The 13,592-nt window shown below is 44.4% G+C and overlaps 1 protein-coding gene across 17 annotated transcripts in view; it reads right to left on the reverse strand.

The window, feature by feature from the left end:
• LOC149351471 (uncharacterized) overlaps positions 1-11,642 on the reverse strand; it is a 28,753-nt gene extending 17,111 nt beyond the window's left edge. The window contains exons 1-3 of one of the 17 annotated variants that reach the window (XM_089580795.1): positions 11,234-11,640; positions 7,541-7,581; positions 3,604-3,713 (exon numbers count right to left, since the gene is read on the reverse strand). The gene's annotated coding sequence lies outside the window, so the exon portion shown is untranslated. The other 16 variants (XM_089580789.1, XM_089580792.1, XM_089580798.1 and 13 more) reach the window with 16 other exon arrangements.
• Between the last annotated feature and the right edge of the window lie 1,950 nt (positions 11,643-13,592).

Here is a 13,592-nt window from a genome sequence, read left to right on the forward strand (position 1 = left end):
TCAGGAAGAATGTGCTGAAGCACTTTCAGGACTGCTGAGAGCGGCGTCGGCCACTCACTTCCAGATGGTGAGCGAGCGCACTTCATCCACCCAGGACGTTCACTCAGGAGCGTGATCGCAGTGGGGTGTTTGAATTACGTGCGCGATGTCATGTGGTTGTGACGTCACAACCCTGTCGATTAGTCAGATTAGTTCAAACCTGCGCTGTGCATTTAATTTTTTTTTTCTGATCACTCATATACATCAATTATAACTCAACATAAAGCACAAGCTAACCTCCTCAAACTTACATCCAATGCAAAGTTGCCTGCCTCTCCCTCTTCCACAAAGTCTACCATGAATTCCCTCACAGCCGTTATTTCACCAGCACACTGCCACTCTTGCCACTTCAACCACAGCAAAACTGTACATTCACCTACAGCCCGTTCGCTGGTCTGTCTTCCTTTTTTGCACGAACATCCAAGGGCAGGAATGACCTCCCTGTTGCTACTGTCATCCATTCCAAGTGCTTCATTGAACAACCCATGTATAATTCAAAATCTCTACCCATCATGTAACCCCCCTTCACAAGAGCATTTGAGGCACTGAGAAATTAAATAACTGAAATAAAAAATAAGTTAGAGGTACAATCTTGGCAAAAGTCTTCGGCCTCCATGGTCTGTTTTGAGCCACATATTGGAGCACTCACGGCACCACAAATGACCAAAGAGGCCTTGAAAGACAACGGTTCTTCTCGCCTCACATAAATTTACAGATCGACAGCTGTCATGAGTGCTCCACTACACGGACAGAAGCAAATCCTGTGGCCTGAAGACTTTAAAGAGGTGTACTTACAGTGTGGACACTAACAAACATCTTACACCAATCTTAAAAGGCATTTCCATTGATCAGTGATCAAAAAAACTTCTTTTAAGCCCATCCTGTGTATGTGGCTTAAGGGGGGATGCAGCTTTCAGCAAGACTTTTTATTTCTTGATGTATTTACATGAAATTGAGCATATTAGAAATATGTATATATATATATATATATATATATATATGACCACTCTCACAAAATATCACTGTTAAAATTGCTTTCTAATCTATATATTGCCTCTGAATCTTGTAAAAAGGCTGGAGAGTTTAAAATATGTGGTGTGATGGTTCCATGTTCATTGTATTCGTACTGGCATGCTACAGGTCAAGACATTCTTAAACATTTTTTTTGCAAAGCAGAAATTTTCGGTTTGAATTTTTGTGGTCCAATGTCCATTGCAATATCTAGAGTGAGAAAAAAATTTAATACAAAGAATTTAAAATTCTTACATTTGAAAACATGTCTTGACCTGCACTATGGTCGAGAAATTTAAAATTCTTAAATTTTGAAAAACAAAAAATGCCTTGACCTGCACATGGCCCTAAAGGTGCAACAAAACGGACGGGGTCAAAACAGATCAAAAAGTCGTGAAGAAACTTGCTCCGTAAGGAGAATATCTAGACAGAAAGACAGAAAACCATGAGAAATATGCCTTCTGTTCAAGTGTTTCCCTGCAATGCATAGCCACCGCCAGGAAACAATTCATGAAACAATTTTTTTTTAGTACTTCCCGATCGATTTCAGCAATGAAACTTCAGGACAGTTTAAGAAACAAGGCATGCAAGTGATTACAATAACTATTAAAAAAAATCAATTTTTGGACCATTTTTGGGGGGATTTCAAAGCCGTGTCCCCTCTTAATTGACCGTATAAAAAGCTTGAAAAGTTCTTGTTCAAAACCGAGCCATGGAACAACGTTATATATATACACTGTTAAAAATTACTAATGCAAGCTAAATGTCTATGCAACATAAGCAAGCACTCATCACATGAGTTTAAGCAATTACATGTAGCTTGTTTCCTGAAGTGCAGTCCCTTAGGTCCTCAAACAAAACACGTCGGTGGGATTAACCTGAAGAAACTTGAAATGCAAAGACCAAGCTTTGCTCACTTGCCTCCATCTTCCGGATGCTCTCCACTGCTACAGGTGGATGCACCACTGAATCTATACTACAACTGCATAGACCGCTGCGCGAAGGCCTTGTATCGTACAGGCTCCTTGCTCTTCAGCGTATTTTGCAAGCCAACATCAAGCTGCTGGAAAGACTGCAAGCTAAAGCTTTGAGAACCTGTCTTGGACTTCTTAAAACACCTCTACTGCGAGTACTGGCAGAGAACAGACACGCCTCTCCTTGCCTGTGAACACATAGAAGCTGCTTCATGCCGCAGTGTGGTTTGTGGCTTGTGAACCTGGACACCAGCTAGTAGTACGTTCTGTATATAAAGTGCCTGACCTCCTCCTGTCGCACTAACAATGCACTACAACATCTTCGTTACCACCATGAAAATTTTCACCATAGATCGTTACTACAATTTCTGGCACAAAAACAAAGCCAACCCCCCTCAGGATAGCACTAACATACTTTAATCTTGAGCACATCTCTAGATGCTACACTGAGCCCTACCATATTTACACCGATAGCTTCGTCACGCACTGTTATCTCGATACCATTCATGCACACCACAATCTCGGTAAGGCTCAGCCAAAGAACATCAGCTGCTTCCACAGTACTGCACCCTCTTCGAGGAGCTTTTTAATATATTCTGAAGCAACCACCCACAGCACAGCTTATCTTCAAGGATTCTCGAGCTGCACTGCAATCAGTGAGGTCATCAAACATCCAGGCTTATCACTGATATCAACAGCCTAAACACTGAAGCCAGTGGGCTACACAACATAGTGCTGCAGTGGTTTCCTGCTCACTGCGGCATTGTGGTTTCCTGCTCACTGCGGCATCAACCACACAGATGGCACAGAGAGAGCAACACAGGGAGGTCCATCCAAAGCAATCTCCATTCCTTTCTCTTGGAACAAGACTAGCGGCTGCTGTAGCTTGGTGCTCACAGTGCAGTTTGTGGTATGTATGACCCAGACAATCAATATTGTCCCCTTCAACAAACTGACCCCATCTGTGATTTCCGCATGCTGTGTAACCAAGGTGAGCATGAATGCACCTGCTTCCACTGAATTCACCTCAATGTAGCTTACATGAACTACTTCCAATACAAAATCAGACACTTCAGCAATCCACTGTGCTCAGCATATGGTGTATGTGAAAACCTTGAGCAAGTGACTTGTTCCACAGCTGCAGTTATCTTACAATATTTAGCAGCACTGCGAAGACTGCATAAGGTCTCTGTCATGAGTATACCCTCACCCTGAAAAACATAATTGGACCCAGCTTTGGCGTTATATGCAACGAAAACCCTCTTAAGATTTCAAAATGACATGGGTCTAATACACACCCTGTGATAACCCTATGCGCGTATGTATAGGTGCCCCATAAGTAAAATGGAGTATGACAGCGGTGGACAAACTACTTCCCAGCACGCTTTAGCAACGAAAGTGCATGCAGACAGCCAGGGTGTGCCGGACCCATTCTACAGTTTTGATGCTCGCCTTATCACCAGCATGGTCTAACTCGCATTTCTTCCATCAGTGCTCATGGTGGGTACTTTTAATGCTTAATTCAGGGATTTATCATAGGCATGCATCATGCAAAAAGAGTTGGTCTTTGGCAGCTCACATGCTCTGCTTTGTCACCAATGCAACCACTCTCAGAATGTGGGCTCGTGTGCCTGCTCTGGTCCTCGCTTCGCTTCATGGTTATTTTTCAACCACCGAATCACGACATGCCTGCGATAAATGCCTGCATGAAGCATTAAAAGCATCCCTGACAAACACTGTTACAAGAAGCGCAGTTGTGCCAGTGCCAAAGGTAAGGTGAGCATTAAAACTGCAATATGCATTGAACTGCATTAAAACTGCCGGACCCTTGCAGTCTGCATGCGCTTCCGCTAATACAGTGTACTGGAAAGCAATTTGTCCACCGCTCACATGCTCTTTTGGTGCACCAGTGCGTGCAGGAGAATTTTGTGTGAGCGCGCTTTTTCATCATTATCGCCTTGATTCGGAGTAGTCTGTCAAGCAGATTACCAGGCTAACCTCTAGAGTGCTCATTAAAGAGTGCCTCCTCCTCCCAGAGTGTGTGACGGTCTCTAAAAAAACCTGACCTGTACCTGATTCTCAGATCCATATACAGTGCCCAATTTCGCCCAATTTTTACACCCTGAATATTAATATTAATAAACACTGATAACAAGGGCCCCACTACACTGCATCTGATATCTGATATATTTTCATGTAGATGTATCTGACAGGATTTTCCTTTCTTAAATTTAGGTACAACATTTCAATGCAAAGAAGAAATGCAATTCACTGCATCTATTTACCTTGTAATATCAATGGCAACTCATCTTTCATTTTGCAGTTTGGATCCCAGACACTGTATCTACTTTTGCCAGACATCACTTTTTTACACGATACCAGATCCTATCAATCAGTTAGCAAATGCAGGTCCTTTCAAAGCAGACTAAATTATGTCTCTCTTACCACTAACCTATATCCACACCCCATGTATTCAATTCCCTGGACACATAAATGAAATATTGCCTTCAAAGTTTTACCGGGTCAAGTCATTTGTCAAAGGCGTAGATCAATGCACTTCACTCATCTCTCGTGCCTTTACAATATTGGCTTGCATCTTGGTCCAAGAACGACACACTAATGAGACATTTAGAAAAAATGGATACAAGCATGCAATCCATCTCAGAAAAAAATTACACAAACGTAGCTGCCACCACTGAAAAGAGTGATGAGCTGAAGTAGGGAACTGAAGTTGGACCCAGATGATGACTCAGTCAGGCTAACCACATGGGCTGGGCCTCGCTACAGCCAAAATAAATATACTGAATTGCTCAGGCACAGTGTACTAAATGAAAAGCCTCCCACTGGCCTTCCAAAAAGATTACATGAACAACAGTTTTTTTTTCTCTTCTATCTTCTTTCAGTGTCCAAAAGGAAACATTGCTTGAGCTTCAATTAGTAAGTCAAAGGGTGAAAACTTTTTTAAGCACATATAAAATTGCCTTTCATAGCAAAAAAAAAAAGTTTACAGGTGACGTCAAGATAGTCATACCAAATTCTTTACTTTCTCTCCGAGTTTAACTGTGCAATGCTGCATGCAACATCATCATTTCTGTTTTAAAACTCCAGAGAGAAAGTTTCTTCACTCTGCACGGCAATGGGAAACAGAAAGCTGGTGTTCATACAGGCCAGTGAGTAAAATACACATTAATTTATTTAGAACAGTTGGTAATTCAATATCAAATTACATGTTCTAGCTCCAAGGTTAGTTCATGGCTTCACAAGCGTGCAAGCAGTATAAATGTAAATGAAACACCTGACATCATCCAGTGAAGCCTTCAAGTAAGGTAGCAGTCAAGCAGCATGTGCAAGGACAGAAGGGCAGTAATTAAAGCATGATGAGCCTGGCATGTTCCAGAAAGTCAGCCTCTCATAGCCAAAGAGAGAGAAAAAAACAGAAAAGGAAACGCAAGGAGGTTAACCCTGAACAAATTACCAGTCGCCTAACCAAAACTTAGGAAGGGTGCTAAGAAACAAAAAGACAAGAATGAGGGAAAGCATAGCACTGATGAAATGACGATGATGATCAGGTTTTAATAGCGCAAGTGTAGCTCGGCAAGAGTAACTCCATGGCTGCTGTGTCTAGTCAGCATGAAATAGGGTCAAAAAGCCAATTTTCCAAGCACCAGGCTAGAGGTAAGCATGTATTCATTGGAAAAACAATGGTACCCGGTGGCACTGGGGCTCACACCTTGCATCTTTTGCATACAAGGCAGATGCTCAAACCACAGGCAACCATTGCAGTGCCAAAATGAAGCACACATGCAGAAAGGTGCACATGATGCCCGGGCAGCATAGGAAGTCTCCATCTCTTCTCTTGGACCTCTGGCTGACTTCTCTACCATTCTTCAAATTAAAGCATCTCTAATAGGTTTGGAAATGCATGCTGAAACATGCATTTTGCTACCTTACTCGAGAAAGTGTGACTTCAAGCAGCCACCCTGCCTCGAGATCTGCAAGTGTTCCTTCTTCACAGACTTTTTAGAAAATTTAACACACCCACGTGGAGCACAACCTATTAGCATTTTTTTATAGCATTCACGTATTAAACCTTACCTGAAAATGACAGTCAACACCAGGCAACATGACTGATCACATATTCAATCAGCTCTCAGCTACAACTGCCGTGATATGACCTAATCACTTAATGTCAGCTTCTTCAACCCTGCTTACAGTACTTCTGCATGATGCCACCACAGCATGTCTACCTTGCAAGAAAACCTCAAAATTAAGCAGTACACAAAGACAGTAAAGCTGCATGGAAATTTTATTTTTTGGAAACCCAACTGGCTAGACATACGTGTGCTTCATAAGCTTTAAGGGTTTTATTTACAGCGCCGGCTACAGCAACAGCTTACACTATCCACGTAAACGATGACTATAATACGTACAGAAATGAGGAGGCCAAAGCACCTCCTTTCCCCACTGATTATGCATTCAAAAAACTCAAATTTCACCGTCCTAGGGAGCAAAGTGAGAGCTTTCTGTACCGCCTTCGCGCTTCCCTATTCCTCTTTACACCATGACAGCGTGCGCTCCATGGCACCCCATGCTCAGTAGCAATGGCGTTGTGCTGCTGACCAAACCCTGGCCGCGGCGGCCTCGTTTCAATGGTAGCGAAATGCAAAAACACGATGTGAAAGCACGTGAAAGAACTCAAGGCAGGCTTAATTAATCTAGAGCCCTCCATTACAGAGTTCCTCAGAGTCAAAGCGCAGCTTCGGGTGGTTAAAATTTTTTTAGGAAAGGAAATGGCGCAGTAACTTTCACTACTTGGTGCACACTTCAACCGCGCCGTGAGGGAAGGTGGGAGTGAAAGAAGAAAGAGAGAAAGAGGTGCCGTAGCGGAGGGCTCCAGAATAATTTCGACTACCTGGGGTCCTTAACGTGCACTGGCATAGCACAGCATGCGGGCGCCTTTTGCGTTTCGCCTCCATCGAAACGCGGCCGCCGCGGTCAGGCGTCGTTAAACTCCACATATCATACCATGCCATTCCTTCACTACCTTTTTCATCTTTCCCATCAAGGCGCAGTTGAGCGAGTTAAGGCGTCCAGTGGAAAGTGAGACACTTTTACTGCGCCTTTCCTTTCTCCGTGACCAGTTTTCTTAGGCATCCCATGGGCCACGCCAACCTGCACATGACCCCACAGGTTGAGGTACCCTCTTTTAACTTGCTGCAGGAACGCCGGGCTGTGTTTTTTTTTTTGGGGGGGGGGGGGGGGGGGGGGGGGGGGGTAAAATTTTTCTCCAACTCGCATTCTCGAGGGAGCCAACTCCCCGGCCTACCCCGCAGTAACGCGGCAGTTTTCAAATACAACACACTACAACGCTGACAGCCAAATTATCCTTAGAAAGTCCCCCACACAGCTATCGCCGCAAAAAAAAAAAAAACCATGTACGAAGTATGCGAAATCGCTCTCGATGCTTGGCGTCCCCCAAGATGAACAAATATCATGAAACATCGGCGCTCACTTACGTGTTGACAGCTGGCTGTTTCTTCCCTGAGCGAAACTTCGCCTGTACCAGAAGTCATAAAAGAACTAATTTTAAACAACAGTGTCTCACTACCAACCGCACATCTGCAAATACTTTTTCCGCTGTATAATTACGAACTACAGCGAGTGATACTAACTGGCAGGATTGCCGTTGGGAACATTTTAAAAGGAGCCAAAACTTGAGCTGAAAGTAGCCAAAAGTAGCCATGTCATTCAATCTAGCGCCAAATTTGTACACGAGTATATTTGCCAAGTATAACTGAAGCGATATTAGGAAAATTACTGTTATCAAAGAACAATAACTGTTAACATTTTAAATCAACGCAAGAAACAGAATAAAAAGCACAAAATTTTAGCCCTTTTTCTTGGTCTTCAAGGCACAGGTAGGTTTGAAATAGATAAGCAACCTAGTAGGACATTGAAGCTGTTTTAGCTTTGAAGCCGTAGATCTAACTTGATTCACGCTGTAAGGCAGTCGAGGCTCATTTTGTTGCGCACTTTTTTTTTTTACCAAGTTATCACAGAACACGCACTCTGCATCACAGTTGGAAACTCAAAGTGACGGAAAAGGCCATAAACTCAAGCATGATGTGTGATCAAGTTCACGCTTATTGTATGATGTGTGGTCAAATCGCAGTTGCCGCATTTCTGACTCCGGCTCGATGGAGGACCATCCATAAAAAATGCAGCGGCCATGGAGGCAGCGGCAGCTTCAGTATGCTTTCACGGCTCTTCGCGCTTTATTTGTCATCAGGACTGATGGCATGCAGCCTCCGAAGTGCAAGGAATTTGGAAGCCACATGCAGGAGCTGTATTGCCATTTGCCTCAAGAGCTGGAAGCAGTGCTCTGTCATGGCTCCTTGGCCTATAGTGAAGTCTTTTCCCTGGAGATATGACATCTTCTTAGCGTCGCGCCGCGCGCGCATGTAAGCTATACATAGCCACGCTAGCCGTGCGTAGGGGTGCCTCGATGGATGGGCACCGACCCTGCCGGCGAGGATGCTGCGAGTTTAAAAAATGGCTAGTAAATGTGCCGGAATAAAAGTTCAAAGTAGCCGTGCGGCTACTTTTCATCGCCAGACAGGTTTCAAAAGTAGCCAGTTTGAAATATACTCACAAGGTAGTAGTAGCTAGATGTACCACGGCCGCTTGATGCAAAGCGGCAGGTCGCTTTGCACTTTCCATCAAGCGGCCGTGGATGTACTACAGTGGTAGGAAGGTCACATACAGGGTTGCCAGATGGCTCCGACCTCAGGTAGCCAAATTGGCCTCCGTAGTAGCCCAAACATAGCCAACAGCGAAATTTTTGCGTAGCCCAAAAGTAGCCAAAAAAAAATTTGCTTTTTTGACGACATTTCTTAAGCATATTGAATTAATTTTCGGCAAGAATATTTACATATTAGATTTCTTTCCCGCAGATGATGTCTGAGGGGGTGCGCATGGCGTGTTCTTTCCGTTGTTACGTTTTGCATCCGTCATGCGCGCTAAACAGTGCGGCTAACAGGTGCGCTAAACCAGGTTCTAAAGATGGGGCTGCAGTTCCACTTTGCAGGCGCGGCAGTAGGCCATATCACCTGAGGCGGGTGACGCCAGCCAGTCTGCACGCGGAAAAGAACGGCGGCGCTATATCTAGTTTAGGAATATTTCACCTTTTAAATGTTCGCGCGCAGATTAGACACGTCGACAGTGAAAATACCTTACTGTATACATACGCAGCCTCACTTTCAATTGCATGCTTTAAGAGGAAGGTTCTCACTGAGAGCGTCACCTCATAGCATCGAGCAGCGCCTTCTGGAAGCTACATTCTACGATATGCATGAGCTCAGAATAAATCAAGGATATATGCCATTCGATGATAATCTATGTCGATTTTATATTCAGTCTAACAGCACCTTCACAATAATGAGAAAAACAATTACCCTTGAATTCCGGCTCCTTTTTTCATTTCTTTTTGTAGTTCCGGATGTACATCGCCCACTTGCCCATTCTGAAAGTTCTCGTAGCGACGGATCTAATGCCATGTCATGCCACTAACTTCCGCCGCCTTCGTTAGTTACAGTTATTGTGCCTAGAATATACTGGCCAGTATATTCTAGGCACTATAGTTACAGTGCGTTCCGCGCCGCGCCGAAGGATGGCTCCACGGCTCCGCATGAATGCACGCAGATTACGCCACGGACACGGCGCTCTCGCGTCGCTTCCAATGAATCTCGAGGGCTGCACGTGTGCCGCTTGAGGCTGCAGAAAAAGCGTAGGCTCTTGCGAGTGGCGCGCTTGCCGTGTCCAGCACGAGAATAGGGAGAAACAGAAAAAGACCTTATTAATGCGTAAGCATTACTTGCCTCATGCGCGAATCTTGAGCAGAATGTGTCGGCAGAACCAGAATGAACAATACAAGAAAAGAACATGCCTGGCGGTGGGTTTCCAAACAGCCGCCTACCGCAGCCGAAGCGGACGCCCAAACCACTAGGCCACGTCTATGGTTAACGGTTAACACGTGAGGATCACGAAACCAGGCAACAGAAGCGAAATAGTAGCATTTAATGCTTACGCATTCGCACTACGTCGGGAGCGCCGCGGTGGCTCAGTGGTTATGGTGCTCGCCTGCTGACCCGAAAGACGCGGGTTCGATCCCGGTCGCGGCGGTTGAATTTCTTTGGAGGAGAAATTCTAGAGGCCCGTGTACTGTGCGATGTCAGCGCACGTTAAAGAACCCCGAGGCGGTCGAAATTTCCGGAGCCCTCCACTACGGCGTCTCTCATAGCCTTAGTCGCTTTGGGACGTTAAACCCCATAAACAAAACAAAAAACCACGTAGGGAGACTTAAGTTCTCTTAATGTTTTCTCTCTATTCTGGTACCATGGTTGTCATGGCCACCAGAGGTGCACCGTCAATGGGAGAACGCTCACATGTGCAGACGGCAACAGTCTATATTCAATGGCGCGCGCGCGCGCGCGGGTGGCATGGATTAAGTGGAATCTATAGGGCGTGAAGTGTTTCCGCGGGGGCAACTTTCACGTAGTGTCAACTCTTTATAAGAGAAATCGAAAGGCCATGATCCTTGACCGCCTGAAATACAAGTTTTCTCGAACACAGGGTTTACAAATTGTCATTTTGTAGCAGACGCGCTCAATTTCTTTAACCTTCTATAGCGTGCATTTTGATTCCAGCATGCCTTTTATTTCTGTCACTGTATATTTGTAACAGAGCACATTATAACTACTTTAATTTTTTTTTCACCCATGAAAAAGATGTAGCCCAAAAGTAGCCACATAGCCAAAACGAAATTTCTGACGCCAACTCGGACAACAAGTAGCCCAATTTGGCTATTAATAGCCCAATCTGGCAACCCTGGTCACATAATGGTCACATACATGAAGACATATAGTTTTAGAGGAAAAAATACATATAGCTTTAAAAAAAAACGGCGACTAAACACAAAACAAGAACACACCAAATCACACTCGCCGGTCTATGATCCCCTGACAAACGTTTTGCCCCTGACGCATCCACCACCGTAGTTCCATGCTATCTACAACGCGTTGCGCAAATAAACGCGCGCCGTATAATGCTTCTCCCAGCTAAACGGGCGCATTGTTCGAGCTCAAATTTCGCACAGAAATGGCATTTGGTCGGCAGAATTGTTTTGTACCACGTTCGTTTGGAGTACTTACCTGATTCGATCAGAAGAAGTTGGATATTCACAACATCTGCGGCGACGACGAAGGCAGCTCTGTCAGTGATCGCACCGGTCGCCTTCTCCTTTGTCGGCCGTGGAGATTCGGCAAGGGAGGGGGTCGGGTTGTTTTGCAAAAGGTTTGAAGACGCTTTTTAACTGCTTTATCGATGATCACAATAAACATAGTTTGGCCAAAACTCCACTAAATTTCAAGTCTGGTGCAAACATCTCGAACACCCCCCTGCATATATATAATCTCCGCGGTCGGCAAAGGAGATGGCGCCAACGGTGAGATCGCTGACCGAACGGGTTAATTTAATTCCTTCATAGTCACCGCAGACGATGCGATAATGCGACTTCTTTTGATCGATTCAGGTAAGTGACTCAAAGAAATTTCTGTGCTAAATTTGAGCACGAACAATCCACCCGTTTAGCGCGCCCCACACGCCCCATTTCATGACGCATCGGTGGCGCCACCGACGAAATCCCGGTTCGCCCGCTTCCTCCGTCCTTTGCCACGCAGTCATGAAGCGGATTCATTTCAAGTGCGCATGCGTATATTGAGCGTAAAAGGAAAAGAAGAGAGAGGCGTGATTTGGCGTATCTGACTCGTTCAGCACGACCGTGATAGCTGCAGTATATCAACTGCCCCGAGTACTGCATGCCCGGAGTCAAAGTTCAAACGCCATATTACGGCAATTTTTTCTAGTTTCCTTATGAAAATGTCTGCATAATCACGTTACCATATTTCATGTGTTTTAAAGCACTGGATGCTTAGTGCATTTACACGATGTCTATCTCTGATGTCTGTCTCTTACCTTAGCGTTTCATTGCCAAGTAGTGAATATCTGCTTCAAAAGTAATGTCTTGAGCCAAAACTGGGGTGAGCGACAAGCCATATGCAACCGCGACGATATACTATAAACTTTGTTTCCACGCATGGAGGAAGGAAACCCGTGGTTCCACGCAACGTATACTAGAACTGGCTTGTTCAGCGTTGGTTCCACGGTCCTTTGATGGAGCGTTCTCTTTGGAACGAAGCGAGGCGCATTTGTGGCAGTTTTTTTTAAATTCAATATGTGTCACACCTCGAATTACTATTTCGAAATTATCTCTTAAGCAGAAATTCCATTACCTTTTTAGCTTGAGAATTGCTTTTAGAAGCTTGGTGGGATAGGTATAGGATAAGAAAACTTTTAATGTCCAACAGAAAGAGGCTAGCTATATATATAGAGAGGGCTATCCGCCTAGACGACGGCTGAAAGGTCACTCTCGGCGGCTGCATCGGTACACAGCGCGCCAGTTCACTGAGCGCAGATATTTAATTTAATTTCAGCTCCAGTGGTGGTGTAGGTGAAGAGTACAATTTATTTGGCTAAGCTGCTGATAGCTCTTATTGTAAGTACCATATTAGTTCTACCTTTTTCGTCAAACATGCAAACATTCATTGGATAAATTAGGTGCAGTTGGGCGGACCAATTGGATGCAATGGGTAAGAAACCCAAATGGTCCAATTGGATAGTCCATTTGGACCATCCAATTGGAACACCATTCCAATTGGAACCAATTGGAAACTGAACTCGTCCAATTGGAACCAATTGAAACCCATTGGAAATCCAACTGGTTCCAACGGTTTTTTTTTTTTACTGGGTGGGCAAGCGCCACCGGTCCCAGCATGAGAGCCTAATAAATTGGGTATATAAGTTGGAGCAGAAGTGTGTTCTCTGGATGTACATATTGAGCTAATGTATGCTACTATAGTGCCTGAATGTGCAGTGTTGCTTGTGTGTGATGCATGTGTGTCTCTTGGCTTTGATTTCCATAAAAGCATGTTAATTTCAATTCCGTAGAAAAATCTTGATTGGCACTAGGCAGAGTCTCTCCCTGCAGTCCTAATAAATCAGTTTTCCTTTTGCACATTACAATGTGTTAAATTGTAGAAATATTCATCCAAGATCCTAGAGCATATTATTCAAACATTTAGCTACCTTTCTCAATGAACGTAACATATTTTGTGAATATTTTCTGGGTCAAATAACTGCCTGGCCTAATGGGTCCAATTGGCTCGTCCAGTTGGATCCAATTAGTCGGGGGCTAAAAACACAACTGGAACCACTTGAGCAATGGGAATGTCCATTGAGTTCCAACTGGAATGTCCAACTGGTTCCAATGGTTTTTTTTTTTTTTTGACTGGGTTGGACGAGTTGTAGTTGAGTCTACGGGTCGAAGCTCAGTAGTAAGGCCTTCCATATTGGTCTTTCGATATGTGTCGTCCCTCCCGGGGTGCATCAGGACAAATTGGCAGTTAGAGAATTTTTCAAAAAATTTCCCTGGGTACATAAGACACAAATATG

This window comes from Amblyomma mixtum, chromosome 3, assembly GCF_055824585.1.
Source record: "Amblyomma mixtum isolate Tamu chromosome 3, ASM5582458v1, whole genome shotgun sequence".
Taxonomy (NCBI): domain Eukaryota; kingdom Metazoa; phylum Arthropoda; class Arachnida; order Ixodida; family Ixodidae; genus Amblyomma; species Amblyomma mixtum.